The sequence below is a fragment of the Salmo salar genome, chromosome ssa04, assembly GCF_905237065.1.
Source record: "Salmo salar chromosome ssa04, Ssal_v3.1, whole genome shotgun sequence".
In the NCBI taxonomy this organism is placed as follows: Eukaryota; Metazoa; Chordata; class Actinopteri; order Salmoniformes; family Salmonidae; genus Salmo; species Salmo salar.
In genome coordinates, this window is record NC_059445.1 from 21,581,977 (window position 1) to 21,602,496 (window position 20,520).

Genomic DNA, 20,520 nt, shown 5'->3' on the forward strand with positions numbered 1-20,520 from the left:
AGTAGTAGATCGCCAGCACATCCAAATACAAAACACAACCTGACGCTAAATAATCCCGCACAAACCTGGGCGGGCTAACCAGGCTTAAATAACCAAAATCAAAAGACCCAAATGAGGAACAGGTGCAAAAAATAAGACATACCAAACGAAAAGGAAAAAGGGATCAGCGGCGGCTAGTAGGCCGGTGACGACGACCGCCGAGCACCGCCCGAGCAGGCAGGGAGCCACCTTCGGTGGGATTCGTGACAATATAAAAATCTTGATAAAAGGTATATTTTCATTAGTTTATCATAACAGCGTCGTAAGAATGTCATGAACATGAACCACTTTAAAATGGACATACATCCTTAATTCCAAAGCTCACTACATCAAATTACACGTAATTTAAATGCCCTTTTCATAAAGAATGTAACAAACTGGACTATACTGTATGTAGTAACTTAGTTTGAAGAGATGGCGATTGGGTCTAAAAATGTGTTTGGCGTGTCGTAGTCTAGATTAAATCTTGTTTTTAACTGCCATTTCCCGAATGACAAACTCTTCCCACACGCCAAGTCACTTTTCTCAGTTTCGGAAGCATCTACATAAACCACATTGTGTGTGGCTATCCTTCAATTTATTCCAGAGACTTGTCCATAGGGATTTATTGATATGTTGTACATTTTTTTATTCTCTATAAACTTTCTTGAGAAAAATGTGTCAAAACGGATTTATTTAGCATTTTACAGATAGAAAGAAGAAAAATGTATTCATCCAGAATGTGCTCTGAAAAATTCCTGTCCTGGAGTATCTTAACAAAATGAAACCAAAATTTAAGTCTGACAACCTAGTGTCCAGAAAAGTATTATATTTTTGTATACATTCAAGTGGTAAAAGTTGCTTGTGATGTGATTAAGGGGAGATAAAAATATATTTTCCTACATTTGATGTTTTTATTCAATTGTGGTTTAAATTCAAATTGTAATGTAAATTATTTTTGGGGTAACCTGTATTGATGCAGCGTCCCTGTCCCCTGGGGTGTGTTGTGGTTGTGTCTGTCACAGACGCTGGAACTGATCCAAATCTCTGCTCTACCCGACCCTTCCATACCCCACCTGTGTGTTACGTCACACTGATGATTTATTCAAAGTGCGTCCAAAATAGCACCATATTCCCTATACAGTGCACATCTTTTGACCAGAACCCATTATATGGTATAGGAACCCATTTGGGACACAGACCAGAGCACAACAATATTTCCCTTGACCTGGCATTCAAACAGCCTGTTTACTCTGACTGGACTCAAACCCATCTAAGAGTCCAAATGTGCATGCAAAGCGCGCTAATAGTTTAAAAAAATTATAATTATTCTCTACAAAAAGTAAAAGACATGAGTAGTTCAACACAAGCATTTATTGAATATGAAGGATTAAAACAATTAACAAAAGATTAACGTGGGTCCTCTAGTCCCATCTCACTATTAAATACAAACACAAAGATGTAATGTGAAGCACTAGCAAGAAGATTGATAAGTAATCTTCCCAGATAAAAGGGAATGAATCAAACCTAGGGATACAAAATTCAGGATTTCCTTTTAATTCCCTCCTGATTACAGGAATCTTCTGACCAGGATTTCTGGAGAACCTTTTAGGTCAAGATACCAGAATATCGACAACTACCAAACTCTTTGCAAGCTTTCACATAACAGTTGTAAACAGGTTACAATTGGCACTCTGTATTAGATGAAACTGGGAATATAAACTCTCCCTCAGAGACCTTTGATGAAGGGCAGTTTCCCAGCCCTGTGGAGGTAGAGGAGGGGCTGCACAAACCCACTGACCACACTGATGCAGAAACACACATATTTGGCATGAAAATACTGTCCAGAATCTAGTACTCCAATTAAAGGTACAACCACTACCCATGGAAGGTAGTTTGCCATCATAGCCACCAAGATAATCAAAATGATCTTAAATGCCCTCAACTTCATGTTATTTGTCCCCTCCCTCTCTCTCTCCCCTTCCCCTGGCCCAGGCTGTTTCAGAGCCCTGAGAACTGAGAGGCAGCAGAATAACATAAATGAAAGTAAGACCACAAATTCACAGAAAGACACATATATGACAATTTGTTGGTCTTTTACAAGCAGAGAATTAAAACAGAACCCAATCAAAAGCAGCCAAACCAATCCAGAACACCCCACCTTGTATCTCAGGGGTCTGTACTTCAGGAAGACCACAGGGTGGACCACTGCCAGGTAGCGCTCAAAACATATACAGCACTGGAACAGGGGGCGGCCGTTGAACACAAAACCACTAAAGAATGCTGCTAGAGCTAGGAGAGGAGGAATAGGGAGGTGTATGTAGACTAAGATAAAGACAGCACACAAGCAGTAGAAAATCTCAGATACAGCCAAGTTGAGAGCGAAGAACTCTGAGGCCATCGTCCCTCCGGCTCCGGTCAGTATCAACCACAGGACGTAGCCATTGGTGGGTAGACTCAGGATGATGTTGACTGCATAGCAGGCAGTTTTTAAAGTGTCAACTGACTCCAGATAGCCAGAGAGGACAGTGGAATGGTTGGAAGAGTTCATTTTTGTGCAAGCTCAGTTATGAATTGTGGTCTTTAACATTCCAATGATCACACAGAGAGGGGGAGAGAGAGAGGGAGTGACAACAACACCACAATGTTAACTCTTCACATCAAAGGCACATCAGAAAAACATCATCCAGAATACTAGTCAGTGTCTGCACTTTCCAATTAAAGTTACCTAAATTGAATTGTAAGGAATTTAAATACAAACATTTCACTCAGTTACACTACTAATATCAGAGACTAAAAAGTGTAGTCCAACCTGAACTCTGTAAAATTGGTGTCTCTTCTCTTCCCGGTCTCTTTGCATTTGTGTCTCTCCTTAGAACTGAGCTTGGTACAACTATAGGCTACATCAAATACCTGCCATCACACCTGTGTAGCATATCACATTGCCAACCTCTGTACCTACACCAAAGGACCACATGCCATGCAAATATCCTACTCAGTGTGACAGGAACCACACCTATCAATGTGGTTGATGAGGATGTGTTGGTGTTGCTACTGTAGGCCTACTTGTTAAACACAGAGTTGGTTTAAGTCACTACATGCTAACCAATAATTATATATTTTCTTGATATGCTAGAATATGTTTGATGTTATTTATCAAGTTTTTTACCCTGACATATGAGCATTAAATCATTGGATCTGATTCATTCGATTCAATACAATTTCGTTGTTGACTCATGCAACACAGAGCCATTCACCCTCACCCACACCTCATTCACTACCGTCTGTAAACTGACGCTGCCCATCACATCACTTGATGGACCACACCTGACATGCAAATGTGATCAATTGGATTTGACAAAACTTCAGTATGATTGTAGAGAATATGCTGGGCTCTGTGGAAAGTGTTATGGATGGACAGGGCCCTGAGTTATTTTTGACCAGGTCAGATCAAATCTGTCATTTATTTAAATTATGCCTTTTTTATTTTATAACCAGGTAGACAAATGTGTTTACTCAGCTTGAGCCTTTATTGAAAATAAGAAATGGAGGGAAAATCTACAGTAATAATTCTAGTGATACTATTGTCATCAACAATACAACCAAAAATAGATAGTATTATTTCTGAAAAAGTAATTCTACCTCAAGTTCATCTGCAGATCTATCAAACAGTCTGTTTCCGATTTAATAACTGAAAATTCAACTTGTCCATTACATACTAGAACTACATTCAAACAAATGGGTACATTTTCTTTCTTAGATTCCTCAATTATATGAAATAGTTTTGGGTCCGTTCCTGTCTTGTCCAATTTGTAAGTCGCTCTGGATAAGAGCGTCTGCTAAATGACTTAAATGTAAATGTCTTGGATTAGACTTGTTTGGTCAGCATTTAAACAGTGAGAAATATAATATCGGTTTAAAATAGATTTTGAGATCTACATTTAACAGCCATCGTGGTCTATAAGATCCACATAGTTGCTCAGCCTCCTCCAACTTACTGAAAACAAATCTGCTCGATAGCCAATTGGAGAAAGCAGGGACTCGCCACTTAGCCTATCCACCACAGTGTCAAAGCTAACAACCAACATGTAGTTGTACATGCTGTTCAGAAGATAAACTGCTGAGTGGAGGTTTTGCCAACAAGGTAGCTGAAGGTAGTGAGTGTTGTGTTAGATTTACATTTACATCATTTAGCAGACGCTCTTATCCAGAGCGACTTACAAATTGGTACTTTACAATAGTAAAGTACCACACTTTACAATAGTACATCTATATCTTTTTTGGGGGGGTGGGCGGGTAGAAGGATTACTTAATCCTATCCCAGGTATTCCTTAAAGAGGTGGGGTTTCAGGTGTCTCCGGAAGGTGGTGATTGACTCCGCTGAGATAGCAGGAGAGATGGCCAAGGAAATAGCCGGCCGTGAAAATACTGCCCCCTACCCTAGAGGTTTTAAACATGAAAAGCTTAAAAAAAAAAAAAAACAATCGATATATTTATTTGTTAATCTTTATATACTGTACGTATCCATATTGCCCATGTATCGTCATGTCATATACATCATAACCCGAGGGGGTTCACAGTTGTTCAAATGTTGCATATTCATTTTTTAGTATCTCAATATTGTGTTATACACTGCTCAAAAAAATAAAGGGAACACTTAAACAACACAATGTAACTCCAAGTCAATCACACTTCTGTGAAATCAAACTGTCCACTTAGGAAGCAACTCTGATTGACAATAAATTTCACATGCTGTTGTGCAAATGGAATAGACAACAGGTGGAAATTATAGGCAATTACCAAGACACCCCCAATAAAGGAGTGGTTCGGCAGGTGGGGACCACAGACCACTTCTCAGTTCCTATGCTTCCTGGCTGATGTTTTGGTCACTTTTGAATGCTGGGGGTGCTTTCACTCTAGTGGTAGCATGAGACGGAGTCTACAACCCACACAAGTGGCTCAGGTAGTGCAGCTCATCCAGGATGGCACATCAATGCGAGCTGTGGCCAGAAGGTTTGCTGTGTCTGTCAGCGTAGTGTCCAGAGCATGGAGGCGCTACCAGGAGACAGGCCAGTACATCAGGAGACATGGAGGAGGCCGTAGGAGGGAAACAACCCAGCAGCAGGACCGCTACCTCCGCCTTTGTGCAAGGAGGAGCAGGAGAAGCACTGCCAGAGCCCTGCAAAATGACCTCCAGCAGGCCACAAATGTGCATGTGTCTGCTCAAACGGTCAGAAACAGACTCCATGAGGGTGGTATGAGGGCCCGACGTCCACGGGTGGGGGTTGTGCTTACAGCCCAACACCGTGCAGGACGTTTGGCATTTGCCAGAGAACACCAAGATTGGCAAATTCGCCACTGGCGCCCTGTGCTCTTCACAGATGAAAGCAGGTTCACACTGAGCACGTGACAGACGTGACAGAGTCTGGAGACGCCGTGGAGAACGTTCTGCTGCCTGCAACATCCTCCAGTATGACCGGTTTGGCGGTGGGTCAGTCATGGAGTGGGGTGGCATTTCTTTGGGGGGCCGCACAGCCCTCCATGTGCTCGCCAGAGGTAGCCTGACTGCCATTAGGTACCGAGATGAGATCCTCAGACCCCTTGTGAGACCATATGCTGGTGCGGTTGGCCCTGGGTTCCTCCTAATGCAAGACAATGCTAGACCTCATGTGGCTGGAGTGTGTCAGCAGTTCCTGCAAGAGAAAGGCATTGATGCTATGGACTGGCCCGCCCGTTCCCCAGACCTGAATCCAATTGAGCACATCTGGGACATCATGTCTCGCTCCATCCACCAACGTCACGTTGCACCACAGACTGTCCAGGAGTTGGCGGATGCTTTAGTCCAGGTCTGGGAGGAGATCCCTCAGGAGACCATCCGCCACCTCATCAGGAGCATGCCCAGGCATTGTAGGGAGGTCATACAGGCACGTGGAGGCCACACACACTACTGAGCCTCATTTTGACTTGTTTTACGGACATTACATCAAAGTTGGATCAGCCTGTAGTGTGGTTTTCCACTTTAATTTTGAGTGTGACTCCAAATCCAGACCTCCATGGGTTGATAAATTGGATTTCCATTGATTATTTTTGTGTGATTTTGTTGTCAGCACATTCAACTATGTAAAGAAAAAAGTATTTAATAAGATTATTTCTTTCATTCAGATCTAGGATGTGTTGTTTAAGTGTTCCCTTTATTTTTTTGAGCAGTATATATTAGAATGTCTAATAAACAACTATATTGTAAACATTAATAATATTATTTTGTCCGAAATATATAAATATAATAATAATAATAATAAAGTAATTTTGTTTTATAATGGGTACATGTTCAGTACACATCTCTGCATTCTCTATTATAAAGTAGGCTGACCGTCTTTGAGGTCACGTAGGTCAGTTTGTTGCTCTCTTTGCCTTTATAAAGCTCTTTGACCTACTGTAAACTCCCTCGGTTGTTAATAGAGAGATTGGACGAAAATACCCAAATATTTAAGGGTTAAACATGTGTATATTAAATGTTTATTTGTATTTTTTATCCTTAATATTCAATAAAAACATATGTTGAAATGCTCATGTATTTTTTTTACTTGTACTTTTCGTATAGAAGAAACAATTCGGCAAACATGTAGTCAGAAAACATTTAAGAATTATGAGAGGTCTTTGCATACACATGTGTCTTAGATGGGTTTGGGTCCAGTCAGAATTAACAGGCTATTTGCATGTCAGGTCAAGGGAAATATGATATACTCCAAATGAGTGCAAGCAGGCAGAGGCAGAGGCACAGTCACTCCTCTTGTCTGTGCTCTAGTCTGTGTCAAAAATGGCACCCTATACCATATATATGTTATTCTACAGAAGTGGTGCAAATTGGAAGTAGATTTTTTTTATCCTGTTTTCCCCAAACTTTCAGCACATATGTATTCCAACATAATGTCAGTTTGATATACTGTATATATACTTTTTTTTGTATTGCACATTTCAATATACTTACTTGAATGCCTTACCAACCCACTTACTGTATCCAGTAGCAACCCGTCATTCAGGGCAGGTGGGGCAGATCCCCACTTTTTCTGAGCCCAACCATTCTAGCAAAAAATATATATATATATTTTTTTAAATCAACATTGGCCATGCTGTCAATTCAGCATGACTTCTGCCACGCTCAGAACAAGTGGATACTAATAACTTGGAAATCTGACATCAGTGAGCTCAAGACAACAGGGAACTGATTCTTAAAACTGGGGCCCCTCAGGGGTGTGTACTTAGTCCCCTCCTGTATTCCCTGTTCACCCACGACTGTGTGTACAAACACGACTCCAACACCATCATTAACTTTTCTGACGACACAACGGTGGTAGGCCTGATCACCGACAACGATGAGATGGCCTATAGGGAGGAGGTCAGAGAACTGGCAGTGTGGTGCCAGGACAACAACATCTCTCTCAATGTGAACAAGACAAAGGAGCTGATCGTGGATTACAGGAAAAGGCGGTCCAAAAAGGCCCCCATTAACATCGACGGGGCTTTAGTGGAGCGGGTCGAGAATTTCAAGTTCCTTTTTGTCCACATCACCAACAAACTATCATTGTCCAAACATACCAAGGCAGTCATGAAGAGGGCACGACAAAACATTTTCCCCCTCAGGAGACTGAAAGGATTTAGCATGTGTCCCTAGATCCTCAAAAGGTTCTACAGCTGCACCATCAAGAGCATGCTGACAGGTTGCACCACCGCCTGGTATGGAAACTGCTCGGCATCTGACCACAAGGCGCTACAGAGGGTAGTGCAAACGGCCCAGTACATCACTGGGGCCAAGCTTCCTGCCATCCAGAACCTATATAATAGGCGGTGTCAGAGGAAAGCCCATAAAATTGTCAGAGACTCCAGTCACTCAAGTTATTAACTGTTTTCTCTGCTACCGCACGGCAAGTGGTACTGGAGCACCAAGTCTAGGACCAAAAGGCTCCTCAACAGTTTCTACCCCAAGCCAGTTTCTACCCCCCCCCCTTGTGTACTGCTGCTACTTGCTGTTTGTTTGTTACCTATGCATAGTCACTTCGCCCCCACCTACATGTACATACTACCTCAACTACCTCAACTAGCCTGTACCCCTGCACACTGACTCGGTCATCTAACTCGGAATCGCAAGTCGGGAACTCAGGCCTCTTTCTAGAGCTCCGAACTGAAGATCACTTACATCATCATGATTCAGTCTTGTTTTTTTCCAAGTTCGCAGTGGTCTTGAAACCACCATCAATCCAGAGAATGCCAGATTTTGATTACAAAGTTTGATGACAAAATGATGTAAATCTTCCAAGATGGCGTAGCAGTTCAGACGTCCTCTACCCTCCTCTTGTCGTGTCCCGTGTATATATATATTTACATATTTTTTTTCTTCACTTATCTTTTTATATATATATATTCTTTTTTAATTCTAAAAACTCAACCTCAAAGCACTCTCCTGCAACCCGCCTCACCAATTTAAAAAAAGAAAGTATTATTTACCTCATCTGAATTCCACAACAGAAGCTAGCAAGAGGTTAGCCATTTTCAATGGCTAACGTTGAAGTTCAGCTAGCCACGGTTAGCTGTCCTCAGCTATCCATTAGCTCGAAAAGCTATCGCCAGTTTTTGTACAGCGCGACTCAGACCAGAGCATACCGGACCTATTCTCTCTCCTCTCCCCGATTTCTACCGCAGGCACTGGACATTTACACCTGGATCTTGCAGCTAACTAGCTGCTACCTGAGTGACTATTGGCAACGTCGGTCACGGAATTAACACACATTATTACGGAGCTAGCCAGCTAGCCAGCTGAAGAGTTCCGTCAGCCACTCCTGGGCTATTCCTGAGCTAGCCAGCTGAAGTGTCTCCTGGGCTACAACTCACCTATCCTGACCCGTTTTACTGCCGATCCGGAGCCCCATCGGGTCTTCACAACTGGACCACCGACATTATCTGCCCGAGGGAGTTATCCAACTGGCCCCTCCGTCGCGACGTAACCTGATCGCCCATCTGCGGCCCGCTAATCGTTAGCTGTCTTTTCGGCTGCGATCTGAATAGGCCTATCGGACACTTTTCTTGGGCCACTATAACTAACTATTTTGCCAACTTGGACAGGTCCCCCCTTCCACACGGAACCCCACTAACCCACAGACGGAAACGCACGAGCTGGCTAAAAACAGACCTCCCTCCCATCTTCCACCAGCTTGCTACCTATGGCCTGGCTAGCTGTCTGAATCTCACTGGACCCTTTGATCACTCGGCTAAGCATGCCTCTCCTTAATGTCAATATGCCTTCTCCATTGCTGTTCTGGTTAGTGTTTATTGGCTTATTTCACTGTGGAGCCTCTAGCCCTGCTCATTATACCTTATCCAACCTCTCAGTTCCTCCACCCACACATGCTATGACATCTTCTGGTTGCAATGATGTTTCTAGAGACAATATCTCTCTCACAATCACTAAATGCCTAGGTTTACCTCCTCTGTACTCACATCCCACCATACCTTTGTCTGTACATTATACCTTGAAGCTATTTTATCGCCCCCAGAAACCTGCTCCTTTTTCTCTCTATTCTGGACGTCACAGACGACCAATTCTTATAGCTTTTAGCCGTACCCTCATACTTATTCTTCTCTGCTCCTCTGGGGATGTAGAGGTGAATCCAGGCCCTGCAGTGCCTGGCTCCACTCCTACTCCCCAGGCACTCTCTTTTGATGACTTCTGTAACCGTAATAACCTTGGTTTCATGCATGTTAACATTAGAAGCCTCCTCCCTAAGTTTGTTTTATTCACTGCTTTAGCACACTCCGCCAACCCGGATGTCCTAGCTGTGTCTGAATCTTGGCTTAGGAAGTCCACCAAAAACTCTGAAATCTTCATCCCTAACTACAACGTTTTCAGACAAGACAGAACGACCAAAGGGGGCGGTGTTGCAATCTACTGTAGAGATAGCCTGCAGAGTTCTGTCCTGCTCTCCAGGTCTGTACCCAAACAATTTGAACTTCTACTTTTAAAAATCCACCTCTCCAAAAACAAGTCTCTCACCGTTGCCGCCTGCTATAGACCCCCCTCGGCCCCTAGTTGTGCTCTGGACACCATATGTGAACTGATTGCCCCCCATCTATCTTCAGAGCTCGTGCTACTAGGTGACCTAAACTGGGACATGCTTAACACCCCAGCCATCCTACAATCCAAGCTTGATGCCCTCAATCTCACACAAATTATTAATGAACCCACCAGGTACAACCCCAAAGCCGCAAACACTGGCACCCTCATAGATATCATCCTAACCAACGTGCCCTCTAAATACACCTCTGCTGTTTTCAACCAAGATCTCAGCGATCACTGCCTCATTGCCTGCACCCGTAATGGGTCAGCGGTCAAACGACCTCCACTCATCACTGTCAAACGCTCCCTGAAACATTTCAACGAGCAAGCCTTTCTAATCGACCTGGCCCTGGTATCCTGGAAGGATATTGACCTCATCCCGTCAGTAGAGGATGCCTGGTTATTTTTTTAAAATGCCTTCCTCTCCATCTTAAATAAGCATGCCCCTTTCAAGAAATTTAGAACCAGGAACAGATATAGCCCTTGGTTCTCCCCAGACCTGACTGCCCTTAACCAACACAAAAATATCCTGTGGCGTTCTGCATTAGCATCGAACTGCCCCCGCGATATGCAACTTTTTAGGGAAGTTAGAAACCAATACACACAGGCAGTTAGAAACGCCAAGGCTAGCTTTTTCAAACAGAAATTCGCTTCGTGCAACTCCAACTCTAAAATGTTCTGGGACATTGTAAAGTCCATGGAGAATAAGAACACCTCCTCCCAACTGCCCACTGCACTGAGGATAGGAAACTCTGTCACCACCGATAAGCCCACTATAATTGAGAATTTCAATAAGCATTTTTCTACGGCTGGCCATGCTTTCCACCTAACTACCCCTACTGCATTCAACAGCACTGCACCCCCCACAGCTACTCGCCCAAGCCTCCCCCATTACTCCTTCTCCCAAATCCATTCAGCTGATGTTCTGAAAGAGCTGCAAAATCTGGACCCCTACAAATCAGCTGGGCTTGACAATCTGGACCCTTTCTTTCTAAAATTATCTGCCGAAATTATTGCAACCCCTATTACTAGCCTGTTCAACCTCTCTTTCGTGTCGTCTGAGATTCCCATAGATTGGAAAGCAGCTGCTGTCATCCCCCTCTTCAAAGGAGGTGACACTCTTGACCCTAATTGCTACAGACCTATATCCATCCTACCCTGCCTTTCTAAGGTCTTCGAAAGCCAAGTCAACAAACATATTACCGACCATTTCGAATCCCACCGCACCCTCTCCGCTATGCAATCTGGTTTCAGAGCTGGTCATGGGTGCACCTCAGCCACGCTCAAGGTCCTAAACGACATCGTAACCGCCATCGATAAGAAACAATACTGTGCTGCCGTATTCATTGACCTGGCCAAAGCTTTTGACCCTGTTAATCACCACATCCTCATCGGCAGACTCAGTAGCCTTGGTTTCTCAAACGATTGCGTCGCCTGGTTCACCAACTACTTCTCTGACAGAGTTCAGTGTGTCAAATCGGAGGGCCTACTGTCTGGACCTCTGGCAGTCTCTATGGGGGTACCACAGGGTTCAATTCTTGGGCCAACTCTTTTCTCTGTATACATAAATGATGTCGCTCTTGCTGCTGGTGAATCTCTGATCCACCTCTACGCAGACGACACCATTCTGTACACTTCTGGCCCTTCTTTGGACACTGTGTTAACCTCTATGGGCTAGGTGGGACGCTAGCGTGCCACCCGTGGTGCACTCCATCAACAGCAGGTGCATTTCAAGAGCGGCAAATTTGAATCCAAATAAATGTCAAAATTCAAATTTTTCAAAAATACAACTATTTTACACCATTTGAAAGATAAACATCTCCTTAATCTAACCACGTTTTACGATTTCAAAAAGGTTTTACGGCGAAAGCATAAATTTAGAGTATGTTAGGACAGTACATTTACAAGAGTTGTGTGTAATGTTTTGTCAAGTCAAAGACAGGGTCACCAAAACCATAAAACCAGCTAAAATGATGCACTAACCTTTTACAATCTCCATCAGATGACACTCCTAGGACATTATGTTAGACAATGCATGCATTTTTAGTTCTATCAAGTTCATATTTATATCCAAAAACAGCGTTTTACTATGGCATTGATGTTGAGGAAATCGTTTCCCTCCAATAACCGGCAGTCAAGTCAGCGTCACAAATTAAATAATTAAAATTAGAAAACATTGGTAAAATATTATATTGTCATTTAAAGAATTATAGATTTACATCTCTTGAACGCAATCAACTTGCCAGATTTAAAAATAACCTTACTGGGAAATCACACTTTGCAATAATCTGAGCACTGCGCCCAGAAAAATACGCGTTGCGATACAGACTAGACGTCATGTTGGGGAGATCTAAAATCGAAAATGCTATGTAAATAATCCATTACCTTTGATTCTCTTCATCAGATGTCACTTCCAGGTATCACAGGTCCATAACGAATGTAGTTTTGTTCAAAAAAGCTCATCATTTATGTCCAAAAATCTCCGTCTTGTTCGCACATGATCTAAGCCAGCCGGACTTCTCGTCATGAACGAGGGGAAAAATATATTTCCGTTCGTTCAAACATGTCAAACGTTGTATAGCATAAATCATTAGGGCCTTTTTAACCAGAACATGAATAATATTCAAGGTGGACGAATGCATACTCTTTTATAACGTATTGGAACGAGGGTACCCAACATGAACTCGCGCGCCAGGTGTCTAATGGGACATCATCGTTCCATGGCTCTTGTTCGGTCAGATCTCCCTCCAGAAGACTCAAAACACTTTGTAAAGGCTGGTGACATCTAGTGGAAGCAATAGGAAGTGCCAAAATATTCCTAAACCCCTGTGTTTTTCAATGGGATAGGTTTAAAGTCAATACAACACATCAGGTATCCACTTCCTGTCAGAAAATGTCTCAGGGTTTTGCCTGCCAAATGAGTTCTGTTATACTCACAGACACCATTCAAACAGTTTTAGAAACTTTAGAGTGTTTTCTATCCATATATAATAAGTATATGCATATTCTAGTTACTGGGTAGGATTAGTAACCAGATTAAATCGGGTACATTTTTTTTATCCAGACGTGCAAATGCTGCCCCCTAGCCCTAACAGGTTAACAACCCTCCAGACGAGCTTCAATGCCATTCAACTCTCCTTCCGTGGTCTCCAACTGCTCCTAAACACAAGTAAAACTAAATGCATGCTCTTCAACCGATCGCTGCCTGCACCTGCCCACCTGTCCAGCATCACTTCTCTGGACGGTTCTAACTTAGAATTTGTGGACAACTACAAATACCTAGGTGTCTGGTTAGACTGTAAAATCTCCTTCCAGACTCACATCAATCATCTCCAATCGAAAGTGAAATCTCGAATTGGCTTCCTATTTCGCAACAAAGCATCCTTCACTCATGCTGCCAAACATACCCTCGTAAAACTGACCATCCTACCAATCCTCGACTTCGGCGATGTCATTTACAAAATAGCTTCCAATACCCTACTCAACAAGCTGGATGCAGTCTATCACAGTGCCATCCGTTTTGTCACCAAAGCCCCATATACTACCCACCACTGCGACCTGTACGCTCTCGTTGGCTGGCCTTCGCTTCATAATCGTCGCCAAACACATTGGCTCCAGGTCATCTACAAGACCCTGCTAGGTAAAGTCCCCCCTTATCTCCGCTCACTGGTCACCATAGCAGCACCCACCTGTAGCACGCGCTCCAGCAGGTATATCTCTCTGGTCACCCCTAAAGCCAACTCCTCCTTTGGTCGTCTCTCCTTCCAGTTCTCTGCTGCCAATGACTGGAACGAACTACAAAAATCTCTGAAACTGGAAACACTTATCTCCCTCACTAGCTTTAAGCACCAGCTGTCAGAGCAGCTCACAGATCACTGCACCTGTACATAGCCCATCTATAATTTAGCCCAAACTACTACCTCTTCCCCTACTGTATTTATTTATTTTATTTATTTTGCTCCTTTGCACCATATTATTTATATTTTATCTTTGAACTTTCTTCAAACTACAAATCTACCATTCCAGTGTTTTTCTTGCTATACTTTATTTACTTTGCCACCATGGCATTTTTTTTGCCTTTACCTCCCTTATCTCACATCATTTGCTCACATTGTATATAGTCTTTTTTTTTTTTTTCTTCTACTGCATCATTGATTGTATGTTGTTTTACTCCATGTGTAACTCTGTGTTTTTGTATGTTGTCGAACTGCTTTGCTTTATCTTGGCCAGGTCGCAATTGTAAATGAGAACTTGTTCTCAACTTGCCTACCTGGTTAAATAAAGGTGAAATAAATAAAATAAAAAAATATGCCAGGGAGATATGTATACTGTAGCTACGAAAGTAATACTAAGTGTATGTTGTGTAGTAAGCTGTTAGTAGCCCATGTGCCTCACCCTAATAATCATTTGGTCCCTTTTCCGCTCTTAATTTCGAACAACTGTTGTGAGTTGATGGTGCACATGTAGCCTATAGTCTGTTTTAAAGAAATGTAATCATTGAATATTGTAAGAGCTTTCATTGTCTGCCTCTATGCCCCTTTACTTATGCTACAGTTCTGACTTGGTGTACAGGGAGAATACTGTAAGAACGTTCCATGTTCTGAATTCTATCGCTGTACATTTCAGTGCTGAACAAATAGTTATATTGACTATGTCCGTCCTAGCTCGCTCATTAATGTCTTAATCGAAATTACGGATTGCCTCTTATCTGCGCGTCATCCACTTATGCCATAGTTTGTACATCTCAATTGTCTGTAGAAACCACATTTGTTTAAGCAAGTCAGACATATTTGCTATGTTTTTTTAAAATGCAGTAAATGAGGCTGAATGAACTGTTTCACTGCCAGACAAGGCTCCGCTGATAACCAGGTGTAGCAGTGGAAAGGTGCTGGGACTGCTGTTTGGGCTCCGCTGTTGGCACAGCTTTATGTAGGCCCTAACACTTTGTGGGCACCTTTTGTCACCATTATAGTGCAATTAATGTATAGTTTAGTGGCTTTACTGGCATGCATCAAAAAACTATTTGGGGCCCCAACAAGATTTACATGCTAAAATCGCAACTGACTGTGTCACTACCAAAACATAGTGAAAATGTTGCAACAAAGGTAGAACCATGCAGAGTAGTGATGATTTTGATTAACCTTCTATAACAGATTCATTTTAGACATTTGCATCTACATACCAAATTAATAAAGTAGTATTTTAAATGACAGAAATATCATCTATAGTTATCTGTACAATTTTCAACGTTGATTGTATGAATCTGAATCTTGTTGATCGATTGAATTACTTAATTATGTTGTTCAATGTTTAAATTCTCACTTTCCTGATCTTTATTTTGGCTAAATAACAGCCGTGTCAATCATAGAGATACGCAATACAAAAGTATGTGGACACTCCTTCAAATTAGTGGATTCGGCTTTTCAGCCACACCCGTTGCTGACAGGTGTATAAAATCGAGCACACAGCCATGCAATCTTCATAGACAAACATTGGCAGTAGAATGGCCTTACTGAAGAGCTCAGTGACTTTCATGGTGGCACCGTCATAGGATGTCACTTTTCCAACAAGTCAGTTTATCAAATGTCTGCCCTGCTAGAGCTGCCCCAGTCAACTGTAAGTGCTGTTATTGTGAAGTGGAAACGTCTAGGAGCAACAACAGCTCAGCCACTAAGCGGTTGTCCACACAAGCTCACAGAACAGGACAGCCGAGTGCTGAAGCGCATAGTGCGTAAAAATTGCCTGTCCTCGGTTACAACACTCACTACCGAGTTCTAAACTGCCTCTGGAAACAAAGTTCGCACAATAACAGTTTGTCAGGAGCTTCATGAAACGAGTTTCCACAGCTGCACAAAAGTTTAGGATCACCATGCGCAATTCCAAGCGCTGGCTGGTGTGGTGTAATTCTCATCGCCATTGGACTCTGAATCTGGGTTCGGCGGATGCCAGGAGAATGTTACCTGCCCAATGCATAGTGTCAACTGTAAAGTGTGGTGGAGGAGGAATAATGGTCTGGGGCTGTTTTTAATGGTTCGGGCTAGGCCCCTTAGTTCCAGTGAAGAAAAATCTTAACGCTACATCACACAATTACATTCTAGGCGATTCTGAGCTTCCAACTTTGTGGCAAAAGTTTGAGGAATGCCTTTTCCTGTTTCAGCATGACAATGCCCCCTATGCACTAAGCGAGGTCCATACAGAAATGGTTTGTCGAGATCTGTGTGGAAGAAGTTGACTGGCCTGCACAGAGCCCTAACTTCAACCCCATCAAACACCTTTGGGATGAATTGGATCGCAGACTGTGAGCCAGGCGTAATCGCATAACATCAGTGCCAACCTCACTAATGCTCTTGTGGCTGAATGGAAACAAGTCCCCGCAGCAATGTTCCAACATCTAGTGGAAAGCCTTCCCAGAAGAGTGGGGGCTGTTATAGCAGCAAAAGGTGTGCCAAATCCTTATTAATGCCCACGATTTTGGAATGAGATGTTGACGAGCAGGTGTCGATGAGCAATTGTCCACATATAGTGTATCTTGACAGACAGTGGTTGCAAGCAGGACTAAGGCAGAGAGGAAGAGACAAAGCGAGAGGGTTTACTCTCACCAAACAAGTTCAATGCATATCTATGGGCTTAATATGCAGACCTAAGTTTGTTGCCAGCATTCGGAACAACTCCCAGGGCATATAAAATATCTAAAATCAAATATTATTGGTCACATACAAATGTTTAGCAGATGTTATTGCGGGTGTAGCGAAATACTTGTGTTTCTAGTTCTGACAGTGCAGTAATATCTAACAAGTAATATCTAGCAATTTCACAACAATACACACAATAAACAGAAATCTAAAGTAAACGAATGGAATTAACAATATATAAATATTAGGATGTGCAATTTCGGAGCGGCATGGACTAAAATACAGCGGAATAGAAAACACTATATACATATCAGATGTGTAATGCAAAATATGTGAACAAGTGACTAGTGTTCCATTATTTAAGTGGCCAGTGATTTCAAGTCTGTGTGTATAGGGCAGCAGTCTCTAAGGTGTTAGTGATGGCTATTTAACAGTCTGATGTCCTTGAGATGGAAACTGTGTTAGGATCATTTGTATGTGTTAGAATAATGACTTAACTGTTCCACTCTGTTATTATAGAATAGGGAGATAGGTTTAGGAATAATGGGATGATAAAATTAGCATATGGGGAGATCGGTTAGGATTGTAAAACTTTGAGGTTATATTCCTTAGTAGGGATGTAAACTGAGTGAAGTTGTGGTTTAGGTAAAATAAAAACATTGTATAGGTTTCTAACCAAGAGGGTCATAAAGGGGGAGGGGAGGTGAAAGCCTTGAAGAATGTGGCAAGTTTTTATTGTTCTTTGTGGTGAGTGTAAAAGTACTGGTTGTTGGAAAAGGGAGTGGTCTAAAGATAAGAAAGTGTTTGTATTACAAAAGTCTGTCTTAATTTTTGACCTCAGAACGTTCTCTGAATAAACTGTACAGACCTTTTGCAGAAAGCTGAGTCCTTGCCTAAATAGTATTAACCCAGTGTCTTACAAACCTTGGGGATTAGTCTAGGCTTACTGATTGGTAATTATTAGCATTGTGATTCGAAAATTCCCGTAACAAACTGTTTTTCAGTCTTTCTGTCCCAGCATTGATGTACCTGTACTGACCTCGCCTTCTGGATGATAGCGAGGTGAAAAGGCAGTGTCTCGGGTGGTTGTTGTCCCATTTTGGCCTTCCTGTGACATTGGGTAGTGTAGGTGTCCTGGAGGACAGGTAGTTAACCTCCGGTGATGCAAGGGGCAGACTGCACCACCATCTGAAGAGCCCTGCGGTTGTGGGCAGTACAGTTGCCGTACCAGGCGGTGATACAGCCCAACAGGATGCTTTCAATTGTGCATCTGTAAAAGTTAGTGAGTGTTTTAGGCGCCAGCCTCCTGAGGTTGACGAGGTGCTGTTGCGCCTTCTTCAAAACACTTTCTGTGTGGGTGGACTATTTCAGTTGTCAGTGATGTGTACGCTGAGGAACTTGAAGCTTTCCACCTTCTCCACTGCGGTCCCATCGATGTGGATAGGGGCGTCCTCCCTCTGCTGTTTCCTGAAGTCCAGAATCAGCTCCTTTTGTTTTTTTGACATTGAGTGAGAGGTTATTTTCCTAGCACCACACTCCCAGAGACCTCACCTCCTCCCTGTAGGCTGTCTCGTCATTGTTGGTAATCAGGCCTTGTGTCGTCTGCAAATTTTAAGATTGAATTGAAGGCATGCTTGGCCACGCAGTCATGGGTGAACAGGGAGTACAGGAGGGGGCTGAGCATGCACCCTTGTAGGTCATTTGTGTTGAGATCAGTGAAGTGGAGAAGTTCTTTCCTACTGTCATGACTTGCCCTTTTGGGTGAGGATCATAGGTGTCAGATCCCCCTCGCCCCTCTCTCTCTCTCTTCCACCAGAGTTTTATGACAGTAGTAAATAACTGCAGGAAAACTCTCTCCCACTCTTTGAGAAATGGAAGTTAAATTCCTTTGTTACCACAGAGAGAGACGTTGCAGTACGGTAACATCAAAAGTTTGAATAATGAAACAATATTTCTGTAATCCGAAGAGTTGGAAGGGTCCGGGGTTACTTAAAGAACAATCCATGTCGAATGCATTACTTATTTGGACAGTAGAACAACATAACTGTATCTCTGAATGTGTATATTTCCCAGTGATCAGATTCACATCTAGATGTTGTGGAACGTATATGATTAAATATGAAACTATTTGTGAGAAGATGTAATGTGATGTTAGCCTTATAAATGAGATCATTGTTTTTCATCTGAAGTCTTAACCAGTCAGTGAGCTCACCCACGTGAGCACAGACATTATGCCAAACATCATGGAACGCCCCCTTCCCCAGAGTGTATAAAACCCACTTCTAGTGAAATTAACATTAGACCAAGCAGGTTGACGGTGTGAACCAGACGTGAACCAGACACAAACGGTTAGACTCTACGAGACCAGCGGGACCGACAGCGTGAGCTGGAAGGTACGAAATGGTTAGACACTGAAACTTTCAACAGAGAAGAAGAAAATCTCTATAGACCAGAGAGCATGGAGCTGTAGCTACATGTTGAAATGGTTGGCAATTTATATGGCTAACACTCTATAGACCAGTTACCTGCAGTGCCAGCTGAAAACGTTACAAATGGTTAACTTCTTATGGGCAGGTGGGATGGTAGCGTCCCACCTGGCCAACATCCGGTGAAACTGCAGAGCGCAAAATTGAAACTACAGTATTATAAATATTTAACTTAACTTTCATAAAATCACATACATCAAAATAAAGCTTAACTTCTTGTTAATCCAGCCGCTGTGTCAGATTTCAAAAAGGCTTTACGGCGAAAGCACACCATGCGATTATCTGAGGACAGCGCCCCGCATACAAACAAATGGAAAACAGATTTCAACCAGGCAGGTGTGACACGAAAGTCATAAATAGCGATATAAAAAATGCCTTACCTTTGATGATCTTCTTCTGTTGGCGCTCCAAAAGGTCCCAATTACATCACAAATGGTCCTTTTGTTCGATAATGTCCTTCTTTATATCCATAAAAACTCAGTTTAGCTGGCGCGCTTCAGTCAATAATCCACCCAGTTTCCCTGGTGCTAGCTATTGAAAATAATGGTAGGCTGAATTTTTGGGGGGATGGTTTGTCCTCGGGGTTTCGCCTGTCATATCAGTTCTGTTATACTCACAGACATAATGTTAACCTGTTAGGGCTAGGGGGCAGTATTGACACGGCCGGATAAAAAACATACCCGATTTAATCTGGTTACTACTCCTGCCCAGTAACTAGAATATGCATATAATTATTGGCTTTGGATAGAAAACACCCTAAAGTTTCTAAAACTGTTTGAATGGTGTCTGTGAGTATAACAGAACTCAAATGGCAGGCAAAAACCTGAGAAGATTCCTTACAGGAAGTGCCCTCTCTGACAAGATCTTGTTCTTCTTGTCTCTGTTTATTGAAGACTGAGGATCTTTGCTGTAACGTGACACTTCCTACGGCTCCCATAGGCTCTCAGAGCCCGGGAAAAAGCTGAATGATATCGAGGCAGCCCCAGGCTGAAACACATTATCGCGTTTGGATAGTGGCCGGTCAGAGTACTCTGAGACTCAGCCTCGTGCACGAGATGTTTTTATTTTCTCTCTCTTTGTACGTATACACGCTTTCCCGGTCGGAATATTATCGCTTTTTTACGAGAAAAATGGCATAAAAATTGATTTTAAACAGCGGTTGACATGCTTCGAAGTACGGTAATGGAATATTTAGAATTTTTTTGTCACGAAATGCGCCATGCTCGTCACCCTTGTTTACCCTTTCGGATAGTGTCTTGAACGCACGAACAAAACG